Raw genomic sequence first — 12157 nt, 5'->3', positions numbered from 1 at the left:
TTCTGCTTGTTCCTGGATTCTGAGAGCTCTAGATCCCTATAAGTAGTTAGAGCCACTTTGAAGAAGGTTCTGTCATTGCTCTCATCTTTCACTCAAACTTTTTTTTATTCTCCATTTATCTGTCTAAAGAGGACTAACATTTACACCACCACGCATAAAATAGATAGCTAGGGGGAAGCTGCTGTATAGCACAGGGAGCTCAGCTCTATGATGACCTAGAGGGGTAGGATGGGGCGGTGGGGTGGGAGGGAGGTCCAAGAGTGAGGGGATATATATGTATACATATGGCTGATTCACGTTGTTGTATAGCAGAAACTATCACGACTCCAATTTTAAAAAAAGAAGGTAGGAAATGAAGTAGAGACATAGGGACCTTCATTCTGTGCTGTATCGTCACTGTCTTTACATCTTCCTATACTATTTACATATTCCTGTACTGTTGAATATTCGGGTTCTTTTTAGTTACCTACAACCATCAATTTCATTGAAATTAGTTTTTCTTCTTTCTTAAGATGACTCCTTTAGTATTGTTTTCAAGATTATTGGAACAAAGGACATGTTTTTATTGTATGTTGTTATTTTACTTTCAAAAGGCGTATATCAATTTGCACTATTACCAGCCATATACGAACAGACATCCATTTTGCCAAAAACTTACTAGAATTGGGCATTATTTTTTTTATTGGAGTATACAGTTGCTTTACTATGTTTTGTTAGTTTCTGCTGTACAACGAAGTGAACCAGCTATATATATACATGCATATACTCTCTCTTGTTTGGATTTCCTTCCACCACAGAGCACTGAGTAGAGTTCCCTGTGCTGTACAGCAGGTTCCCATGGGCATTATTTTTAATTCATTCTTATATTCATTCAAAAATATTTATTGATCACCTACATCCCAGGCAAAGTTCGATAGATATAAAATATTAATTTAATTGCCAACATCCGCTGGATCATCGAAAAAGCAAGAGAGTTCCAGAAAAACATCTATTTCTGCTTTATTGACTATGCCAAAGCCTTTGACTGTGTGGATCACAATAAACTGGAAAATTCTGAAAGAGATGGGAATACCAGACCACCTGACCTGCCTCCTGAGATATCTATATGCAGGTCAGGAAGCAACAGTTAGAACTGGACATGGAACAACAGACTGGTTCCAAATAGGAAAAGGAGTACGTTAAGGCTGTATATTGTCACCCTGCTTATTTAACTTCTATGCAGAGTACATCATGAGAAACGCTGGGCTGGAGGAAGCACAAGCTGGAATCCAGATTGCCGGGAGAAATATCAATAACCTCAGATATGCAGATGACACCACCCTTATGGCAGAAAGTGAAGAAAAACTAAACAGCCTCTTGATGAAAGTGAAAGAGGAGAGTGAAAAAATTGGCTAAAGGTCAACATTCAGAAATTGAAGATCATGGCATTGGGTCCCATCACTTCATGGCAAATAGATGGGGAAACAGTGGCTGACTTTATTTTTCTGGGCTCCAAAATCACTGCAGATGGTGATTGCAGCCATGAAATTAAGAGACGCTTACTCCTTGGAAGAAAAGTTATGACCAACCTAGATAGCATATTAAAAAGCAGAGACATTACTTTGTCAACAAAGGTCTGTCTAATCAAGGCTATGGTTTTTCCAGTAGTCATGTATGGATGTGAGAGTTGGACTATAAAGAAAGCTGAGTGCAAAAGAACTGATGCTTTTGAACTGTGATGTTGGAGAAGACTCTTGAGAGTCTCTTGGACTGCAAGGAGATCCAACCAGTCCATTCTAAAGGAGATCAGCCCTGGGTGTTCATTGAAAGGACTGATGTTGAAGCTGAAACTCCAATACTTTGGCCACCTGATGTGAAGAGCTGACTAATTTGAAAAGACCCTGATGCTGGGAAAGATTGGGGGCAGGAGGAGAAAGGGATGACAGAGGATGAGATGGCTGGATGGCATCACTGACTTGATGGACATGGGTTTGGATGGACTCCTGGAGTTGGTGATGGACAGGGAGGCCTGGTGTGCTGCAGTCCATGGGGTCGTAAAGAGTCAGACACGACTGAGCGACTGAACTGAACTGAACTGATTTAAATTTGCATGCCTCTTAATCTATTGGTGTACCCAAAGAAACATTTTGTACTTGACACTTGTTAAAAATGGCAAGGGAGACGTTATTTAAGACTGTTGTGGTAAGGGAAAGGGATTGAACCCAAGTCTGAGTACAATGACAGTGGACTTCCCTGGTGGTCCAGTGGTGCGGGTCTGACCCCTGGTCAGGGAACTCGGATCCTGCGTGTCCTGCATGGCACAGCCAAGAGGTAAGGGAATAGAGTAATGACAACTGGGAATTTTTAGTCAAAGAACAGAGTGAGAGGGTGAGTGGATGCAGTTAGATTAACTAGCAAGGGTAAGGTGATTCTTGCTTAACCGTCTTCACAGGAGTCTTACTAAAGACTGACCCAAGACTTAGTTTTCAAGGGTGGGGAATTAACCTGACTTGGGAAGATTCTTTGCTAAAACTAAGCTCAACAGGCCAAGGTTGAGGGCTAGTTGAGATGAGGGTTCAGAGGTGCCTGAATAAAGTTTGGTTAAGGATGGAGTCTTTGTCAACTCCAATTTTTTTTCATGAATATTGTTTTTTTTTAAACTTTATTTTAAAAAGTATTTATGCTGCTTCAGGATCTGTGTTACAATAGCAAGTTACAATCTAAGTTTTAAAAAATAACAAAGTCATTCCTTTTTAACACTTATTTATTTAGTTATTAATAGTTGTTTTTGGCTGTGCTGACCCTATTTTTGCTGTGCAGGCTTTTCTCTAGTTGAGATGATCGGGGGCTACTCTCTAGTTGATGGGTGGGCTTCTCTTGTGGAGCATAGGCTCTAGGGCCTGAGCGCTCAGAAGTTGCAGCTCCCAGGCTCTAGAGCACAGGCTCAGTAGTTGTGGGGTATGGGCTTAGTTGCCCCACAGCATGTGGGATCTTCCCAGGGATGGAATCCATTCCCAGGGATGGAACACGTGTCCCCTGCATTGCAGAGCAGATTCTTAACCGCTGGACCACCAGGGAAGCCCCTAGAATTTCATTCTTAAAACTAAGTCCCAAAATTAGCCTTCTAGGATTCTAAAAGCCCGTGTGTTCTCTTCCAACTCCATTCTTTTCAACTCCAATTTTTGTAATGTGCACACTTCTTATTGAACATAGAAATTAATCCTTCAACTGAAAGCTAATGAAAAAAAAATGCTTTCTTGTGATATGTTGTGAGGTAACTTGTTGACCAGCCTGGGGGAGGCCAGGGCTTGGAGCTGAGGGGCCTTTGGGCTCTTCACTTAGGGGTTCCTTGAGGGTGGACATCCAGGAGGAAAAGTCTGAAGAACAGTGTGGCTGAATTCAGCTGGGAAACAGAGGAGGATGTGGTGGTAATGACTACAGGAAACACATCTTGGACTTGAGAGCTTCCACGGCCTCCTGTTATCCCCATGGGGGAGCTTCACTCCTGCCCTGCCGTGGAGGTGTGGGCGGTGCCTGTTCACAGGTGAGACCGGGGAAAGGGGAGGGGGTTTACCTGGGATCTCAGAACCTGCCAGTGCTCCGCCTCTTTCACAAAACTCCTATCAAGTGAAGAAGAAATGTGTATTTTCTCCACCTCAGCATCCAGAGAACCAAGCCACAGCTGGAGTTTGGCCAGAATCCTGGAGAGCAGGGGTCCCTCTGAAGTGACCATAGCATTATTGTAGTGTCTTCCTGTGACAGAAAAAAGTCAAAAAATTAAGGGATATGGCCACTAGGGGGCAGCAGAGACTGGTGTGCTGCATGACGGCCACCTCAACAAAGCTCTGACTTGCCACGGATCCATCAGAAATTTTCAGCTATTATTTTATTTATTTCTCTTTTTCCATTTTAAAGTCTTTATAGAAATTGTTACAACATTGCTTATGTTTTATGTTTTGTTTTGTTTTGCCTAGAGGTGTGTGGGATCTTAGCTCCCCAAACAGGGCTCAAAGCTGCATCCCCAGCATTGAAAGGTGAGGTCTTAACACTGGACCACCAGGGAAGTCCATTCCAGCTATTATTTTAATGAGCAGGCCACTCTATCTGTGCTTGCCATATATTTGTGAAAATATTCATACACTTCTATGAATTTCTCTTTGAAACCTAAAGGATTATCCCATCCATGTGCACTGTTCGATGTAAATTTACATCATCCTTCTAGCAACCCTGTGTAGTAGATACTGTAGTAGCATCCCCATCTTACACACAAGGAAGTGGAAGCACAGATATGTTAAGTATTTTCCCCATGGTCACACCGCTTGGAAGTGACAAAGCCAGGATTTGAACTCAGATCATGGAGCTCTGCCTGGGCACAGGGCTCTCCTGTCCATCTGGCCTCATCACTCCCCTGCTCACCAAGTATGTGCTGAACACCTACAAATTTCAGGAATTATAGATAGGTAATTAGGTAGGACGGAGAAGGCAATGGCACCTCACTCCAGTACTCTTGCCTGGAAAATCCATGGACAGAGGAGCCTGGTAGGCTGCAGTCCATGGGGTTGCTAAGAGTCGGACACGACTGAGCGACTTCACTTTCACTTTTCTCTTTCATGCATTGGAGAAGGAAATGGCAACCCACTCCAGTATTCTTGCCTGGAGAATCCCAGGGATGGCGGAACCTGGTGGGCTGCCGTCTATGGGGTCGCACAGAGTTGGACACGACTGAAGCGACTTAGCATGCATGCATAGCAATTAGGTAGGAATTATAGGTAGGAATTATAGGTAGGAAATATAGGTAGGTACCTATATTGTAGGTAATTATATGCAGGAGATGGATATGAAGGTAAACAAGGCAGCAAAGGCCCCTGCCCTCCTGGTGTTTACAAATGGCACGAGAAGATGTTCAAGGTCACTTTCCATTTATTGAGCACCCACTGTGTGCAGGCTCTGTACATACTTCATTTCATTTACTTTCCATAACCCTTCGAGGTTGCAGTTAGTTAGCAGTTAGTTCGAGGCCCCTGGAGCACAGCCCTGGAGCTGGGCTGCCTTGTCCTGTGTTTTATGAGCTGTTTCATCTTGGGTCCATCGTCTAAGCACCTCACCTAAGCCTATGGGCACTGATAAAAGCTCCTACCTCATGAAAGTGTTGTGAGGAGATGAGCGAATCCATGTGAAGCATTTAATATAGCATTCTATACATGTTAACTTTGGAGCCAAAGTCTGCACACATTTTCAAATCACTTTTACACAATTCGAAATTGCTTTATAGAAAACTTGCACCAAGTTACTTTGCTATCGTCACCTAAGAGTGCCTGTTTCTTTCTTGCCTTGTAGGGTTCTTTACAATATTTTCAGTTTGATAAGTGATTGATAGGATCTGTCGTTTCAGTTTACATCTTATAATTACCAATGAGGCTGAACTTTTAAACACATATTTCTTTCCCAAATATATACATTTTAAGTTATTTATTTAGCTGCACTGGGTCTTATTTGTGGCATGTGGGATCTAGTACCGTGACCAGGGATCGAATATAGGCCCTCTACATTGGAAGCATGGAGTCTTAGCCACTGGACCACTAGGGATGTCCCCCATTTATATATTTTTTATGTGAATTGACTGTTTCCTGTTTGGTGGCTCAGATGGTAGAGAATTTCCCTGCAATGCAGGAGACCCAGGTTCAATCCCTGGAGCAGGAAGATCCCCTGGAGGAGGAAATGGCAACTCACTCTAGAGTTCTTGCCTGGAGATTCCCATGGACAGAGGAGCCTGGCAGGCTACAGTCCATGGGGTCGAAAAGAATTGGATACAACTGAGCAACTAGGCGGCGGCAGCAGCAGCTCTGGGCCCTAGCGCACTCAGAGCAATTTTTTTTTTTCCCTTCCGAGAAGTCTGCCTAAGCTTCCAAGGTGAGGTTTCTGAGACCACGAATCTGGGGCCTGGAGTCGGGCAGCAAGGAGGGCTGCCCTTCTGGAATGTCAGGAATCCCAGGGACATCTGGCCTGCTTTGCATCTGCTGGCCTATCGGCCAGCGGCATTCTTCCTTGTGGGGAGCGAGGCTTCATTGATGGGCCTGGAAATACTGAGGCCTCTTTGATCCAGTCTCCTGCTGAAGTCCACGGTGGATGACCTTGAGGTCCAATTTGATGTCCCTGGGCCTCACCTCTTCTGTAAACAGAGATGACAAGTTCTGCCAGGCCTGGAATCCACACACTGACATCTGGAAGAAACAGGACTAGAGGAATTCATTCTGGTGCTAGGGAGGTCCCTGAACCCCTAGGATGGAAGCTTCCTTACAAATTCCCTGAGACCTTTGCTCCTCTTTCAGAGTCTCACGGACAAGGATGATGTTTTCTGCCCTTGGGCTCCTACTTCTAATTTTATTTTATTTTTAATTAATTAATTAATATTTTGGCTGTGCCAGTTCTTATTGCAGCACATGGAATCTTTTAGTTGAATCCTGTGAGATCTGGTTCCTTGACCAGGGATTGAACATGGACCCTCTGCATTGGGAGCACAGAGTCTTAGCCAGAGGACCATCAGGGAAATCCCTCCTACTTCTAATTTTAAATCAGTGTATGCCCCAGGCTAGAATAGATCACCTCTCTGTACCTTAATTGGACCAGACAGCACTCGCCAAAGGAGTTTAACCAAGGGAACCAGCCACTCAGGAGGACTTTGCTATTGCAAGCTAGTTCCTTGGAATTTTGGGAGGCAGAATCAGGAGGGAGGAGGAGGTGCAAAGGTTGAAGGGCAGTGGAGCCATCAAGAAGAAACAGCAGCCGTGGGCTCAGTGGAGTTGGCAAGGCTGAAGAGGTAGGTATGTGTGTATGTGTGTGTGTGTGTGAACATCTCTAATGTGCAGAATGCCAGGCCAACAGAGCTCCAGGGCAATTAGCCTATAATACTCTGTGACTTCCAGAACCCACAAGGATTTTGTAATAGAATTTGCAAATGAGCACTTTGTTATTACAAACTCCTTGTAAATATTATTTCGATGAGGTATAACAGTTAGTCAAACGAGACCTTAATTTATTTAGTCATTCCTATGAAGTCAAACGTGTAGGTTCTTTGAACATGTCAGATGATTATAAATAATGCTGAAAGGAACATCTTTATACCTCAGCTTTGTTTCCTTAGGTTACATTCCCAAATAAATAATTAGTCGGTCAATAAAAGGAGTGCTTTTAAGACTCTATCTGTAATGCTAAGTAGTTATTTTTTCTAAATAGTTATTTCCCATTTTCAGAAGTCTTTATTAGTTTATTTATTTGTTTACTTTTGGCTGTGCTGGGTCTTTGTTGCTGCATGGGCTTTCCCTACCTAGGTGTGGAAAGTGGGGATAACTCTCTAGTTATGGTGCTCTTATTTCGGTGGCTTCTCTTACTGTAGAGCATGGACTGTAGGGCGTGTGGGCTTCATTAATTTCGGTTCCCGGGCTCTAGGGCACAGGCTCAGTAGTTGTGAAGCATGGACTTGGTCACTCTGCAGCATGTGGTATCTTCCCAGATGAGGGATCGAACCTGTGTCTCCTCCATTGGCAGGCAGATTCTTTACCACTGAGCCACCAGGGAAGCCCCAGAAGTTCTTTTATCTTGGAAATATTTTAAATGTACACACACACACACATAATTAGAGTGAGTGGTATAAAATTCCCATTCCTTATCACTCAGTATTCATATTTACCAACATTTCAATAGTCATTTTTAATCTTCATTTTGGGAAAGGGACTATATCTCAATGTAGCCAGTCTGATTGATTTAGATTTTTACAGAGTTTTCATTATCCTATAAAATGTTGCAGTAAATATCCTTGTCACAAATCCTGTGCACTACTGTAAGCGCTTTCTCAAGGGTAAATTCTTGGACAGACTTGTGGAGCCTAAGTCTACCCACATTTTCAAATCATTTTTACATAATACAAAATTGCTTTAGAGAAAGCTTGCACCAACCTACTTTTCTATCATCATTTAAGAATGTCTTAGGAATGAAATTAAAAGACACTTGCTCCTTGGAAGAAAAGCTATGACCAACCTAGACAGCATATTAAAAAGCAGAGGTCCATCTAGTCAAAACTATGGTTTTTCCAGTAGTCACGTATGGATGTGAGAGTTGGACTATAAAGAAAGCTGAGCGCAGAAGAATTGATGCTTTTGAACTGTGGTGTTGGAGAAGACTCTTGAGAGTCCCTTGGACTGCAAGGAGATCCAATCAGTTCATCCTCAAGGAGATCAGTCCTGGGTGTTCATTGGAAGGACTGATGCTGAAGCTGAAACTCTAATACTTTGGCCACCTGATGCGAAGAACTGACTCAATTGAAAAGACGCTGATGCTGGGAAAGATTGAAGATGGGAAGAGAAAGAGGATGAGATGGTTGAATGGGATCACCGGCTTGATGGACATGAGTTTGAGCAAGCTCCAGGAGTTGGTGATGGACAGGGAAGGTTGGCGTGCTGCAGTCCATGGGATCACAGAGTTGGACACGACTGAGCGACTGACCTGAACTGAAGAATATCTAAGTGCTTCCCTTCCCTGGTGGCTCATCTGGTAAAGAATCTGCCTGCAATGCGGGAAACCTGGGTTTGATCCTTGGGTTGGGAAGATCCCCTGGAGAAGTGAACAGCTCCCCATTCCAGTATTCTGGCCTGGGGGATTCGATGGACTATATAGTCCGTGGGGTTGCAAAGAGTTGGACATGACTGAGCAACTTTCACTTTTACTTTCAAGAATGTCTGCTTCTTCTTGCCTTGTATCATTCTTAAAATATTTTCAGTTTGGCAAGTGATTAATATTATCTCGTTGTTTTGATTTGCATCTTGTAATTACCAATGAGGTTGAAAATTTTAAAATATTAATACATATATTTATTTCCTATTTATTTTTTTGTGAGCTGACCCCTTCCTATTTTTATTTTGGTGTTCCCTGACTTCCTTTTATTGCTTTCTAAGAGTGTCTCATATACAGGACTTCCCTGGTGGTCCAGTGGCTAAGACTTCATGTTTCCAATGCACGGGGCCTGGGTTCAAACCCTGGTAAGGAACAGGATCCCATGTGCTGCAACTAAGAGTTTGCATGCCACAGCTAAATATCCCGAATGCTGCAGTGAAGATCAAAGATCCTGCATGCCGCAACTAAGACCTGGTGCAGCCAAATAAATAAAAACAAATATTAAAAAGAGTACCTTGTGTAGAAAGTATCAGCAGATGGCACAATACCAATTTGTTTAGTGAAGGGAACATTTGTAAATTAGGTGAATAGAGTCTAGGGACCCTGAAAAGGAGCAGGGCCATAATCTTGTGCTTGTGAACATGGGGAGCAGTTACCACCCCTGGCATAGAGACACCAGGAGCCAGAGCAGTCTCTGGGACCCAGGGAGACAGTGGCTTATAGAGGCACCCCAAATGAAGCCCTGTCTTCCTTAGAAAGGAACAGCTGACTCTGAGACATCGGTCAGGAGGGAGCCCTGCAATGAACTCCCAGACACAGCACTTCCCTCCCTCCCAAAGGAGCCTCTAAACCAACAGGAAGGCAAAGGACCACAGAACTGCTAATGGTCCATGTCAGCCTCCTTGGGTACCAAGCAGGACATGGAAATGAACTTGGGTGCAAAGCAAGAATACCCAGCACATCCAAAGTTACTCACTTCTTACCTGGGGTATAGATTTTAAACTCATTTCCTCAATTTATTAGTTTTCAAGATGATTTAGAATTTTACATTTTAATAATTTCATGTCATCCTATGAACCAAACTTGATGATTTTGCCTTTGGCATTTTTCTTAGAAGACCATTCTTCATCCCCAACTTCATAGCATAGCAATCAGATGCAGTGTTTCCCCTTTGTAGTGGGAAGAGGGGAAAGATGTTCAGAAGACACAAACAAGCAAAATTCTCTTTTAGCAGCTTCTGTCTTTTAAGGGAGTTGACAAGATACTTCCAGGGGAGTGTGGTCCTTATATTCTTCCCTTCCTGCTCTGTGTAATAGTTTTGTTGAAGGTGCTGATCTGGAAGGATACAGTCTAGCAGAACTGTATCTTTTTTCTCAGCACTGTTTCAATTCCCCTCTGTTGACTCAGCCTGCAGCCTGCAAGGAAGCCAGCTAGTACCAGCTTGCAGAACCAGTGGTTAATAGACAGGAATCTTGGGATCTGGCCATGAAACCCCTGTACCTGGAAACTCGCTGTGATGAGTGTATTTACACAATGGATACCAGCAAAAGCTACAAACCAGTGCCTTCTCTTCCTGCAGCTTAAAGCAAGTCTACTCGCACACACTGGTCTCCCCCTACTTGTGTTACGGACTGGAGTTCTTGGCCTCCTTAATCAATAACAACTGACTAGAGACCAGACGGGAGATTCAGGTGAGGCTTTGTTGGGGTCCTTGCTGCACTTTTCACTTTCCTGCATTGGAGAAGGACATGGCAACCCACTCCAGTGTTCTTGCCTGGAGAATCCCAGGGACGGGGGACCCTGGTGGGTTGCCATCTATGGGGTCGAACAGAGTCGGACACAACTGAAGCGACTTAGCAGCAGCAGCAGCAGCCGTATCAAAGGGAGCGAGAACAAACAGAAGTTTTCCTTGCTCCCTGAGGTGGGGCGAGCTTGTTCCTTACGTGGTGGGGTGAGGGTAGGGTGTGTGGGTCAGGCTGGAGGGTGACTTCTATGGTTTGCCCAGCCCTTAGGTGGCACTGTGTGTGCAGGGGCATGCGCAGTACCTTGCTTTTGCTCTAGGCACTGCTAAGTGGCAGTTGGGTTTTTTGGTCTCTTTGTATCTTTGGGGTCCAGAATTTGCCCCAGCTGCTCACGTACAGTTTCTTTGTGTTTAGTTGTTGGAGGAGAGGTGTGTCCAAGCGCAAACACTGCAGTGAAGGGTCCCGGGTCTCAGACTGTCTCATTTGGGCTTTGTCTTGGAGCCGGTGCAGGGAGATGGGGATGGAGACACGGGGCTCTTCTTTTTCTTTTTTCTGCCTTGCTCCCCACTCCACTTCTCCCAAGGCTCCCCATCCCTGCCAGCATGGTTTGGGGCACAGAGAGGGGAGGATTCAAGGAAGAGGGGTAAAAAGTCTTCAATAACTTGTGCCGTTGCAAACTGGCCTTAAGTGTCCTCTGTTGTGGCAGGTGTTATGGCTCTTTGGCCTGGGATGGTCTTCTGGATTCTTGTCCAATGCTCACTTGCCCACTTTGATCTGAGCAGTGCATCTCCCAGCTGAACACAGGTGGCACCCCTTGCTCTTTCTGCTCTGCCTTTGAGGATGCCTATAGCCTCTGCCAGGTATCCCTTCACCTGGGCAGACACCTGTGTGGGGCAGGCTTCCTTCAAGCTCACTTACTTGTGCTCTACAGTTTTTAATAATTAATATTTTTGGCCATACAGCTTATGGGTCTTAGTTTCCTGACCAGGGATTGAACTGGCGCCCCCTGCATTGGGAGCTTGGAGTCCTAGCCACTGGACTACCAGGGAAGTCCCTCCACAATGTGCTCCTGATGCATGGAAACCTCAGGCATCCTCGCCCAGCCAGTGAGTGGAGGGGCATTTCTCCAGAGACTGCTGGCTGTTCTCTTGGGAACATAGGGCAGCTGCAGCCTGTATCCACCTTATATCACCCAGGGCAAGAGCAGAGACACCTCTGGCCTCTTCTCTCCTAAATGATGGGGCAGTGAGACACCAGGGAACTCTCCTCCCCAGCTCCGGCAGCAGTTGGTGCCCCATGAGCCTAAGGTCTCAGTAAGCGCCAGCTGAGAAGTAAAATGTCCATCTTTTCTTCCTCCAGATACTTCCAGTCCCCCCACGAGAGGTTCTTTTGCCCCCCTCACTTGGCTTAGGGGTGAGCCCTTAGGAGAGGGGAACTCCCAGAGCACACTCTACTCTTCTGAATTTCCTATCCTCCGTTCTTTTGTTTTTTTTCAAAATTATAGTTGATCCCAGGTGGCGCTAGTGGTAAAGAGCCTACCTGCCGGTGCAGGAGCTATGCGATGCCGGTTCAGTCCCTGCGTCGGGAAGGTCCTGGAGAAAGACATGGCAACCCACTCCAGCATTCTTGCTTGGAGAATCCCACGGACAGAGGAGCTTGGTGGGCTACATCCATGTGGTCAAAAAGAGTTGGATACAACTGAAACGACTCTGTTTCAGGTGTACAGCAAAGTAATGTGTTTATACATATATATGTATATATTAAAAAAT

The sequence above is a fragment of the Bison bison genome, unplaced genomic scaffold, assembly GCF_000754665.1.
Source record: "Bison bison bison isolate TAMUID 2011002044 unplaced genomic scaffold, Bison_UMD1.0 scf7180017864181, whole genome shotgun sequence".
NCBI classification, from domain to species: Eukaryota; Metazoa; Chordata; class Mammalia; order Artiodactyla; family Bovidae; genus Bison; species Bison bison.
The sequence above is the reverse complement of the archived record's forward strand: the minus strand, read 5'-3'. Positions refer to the sequence as shown.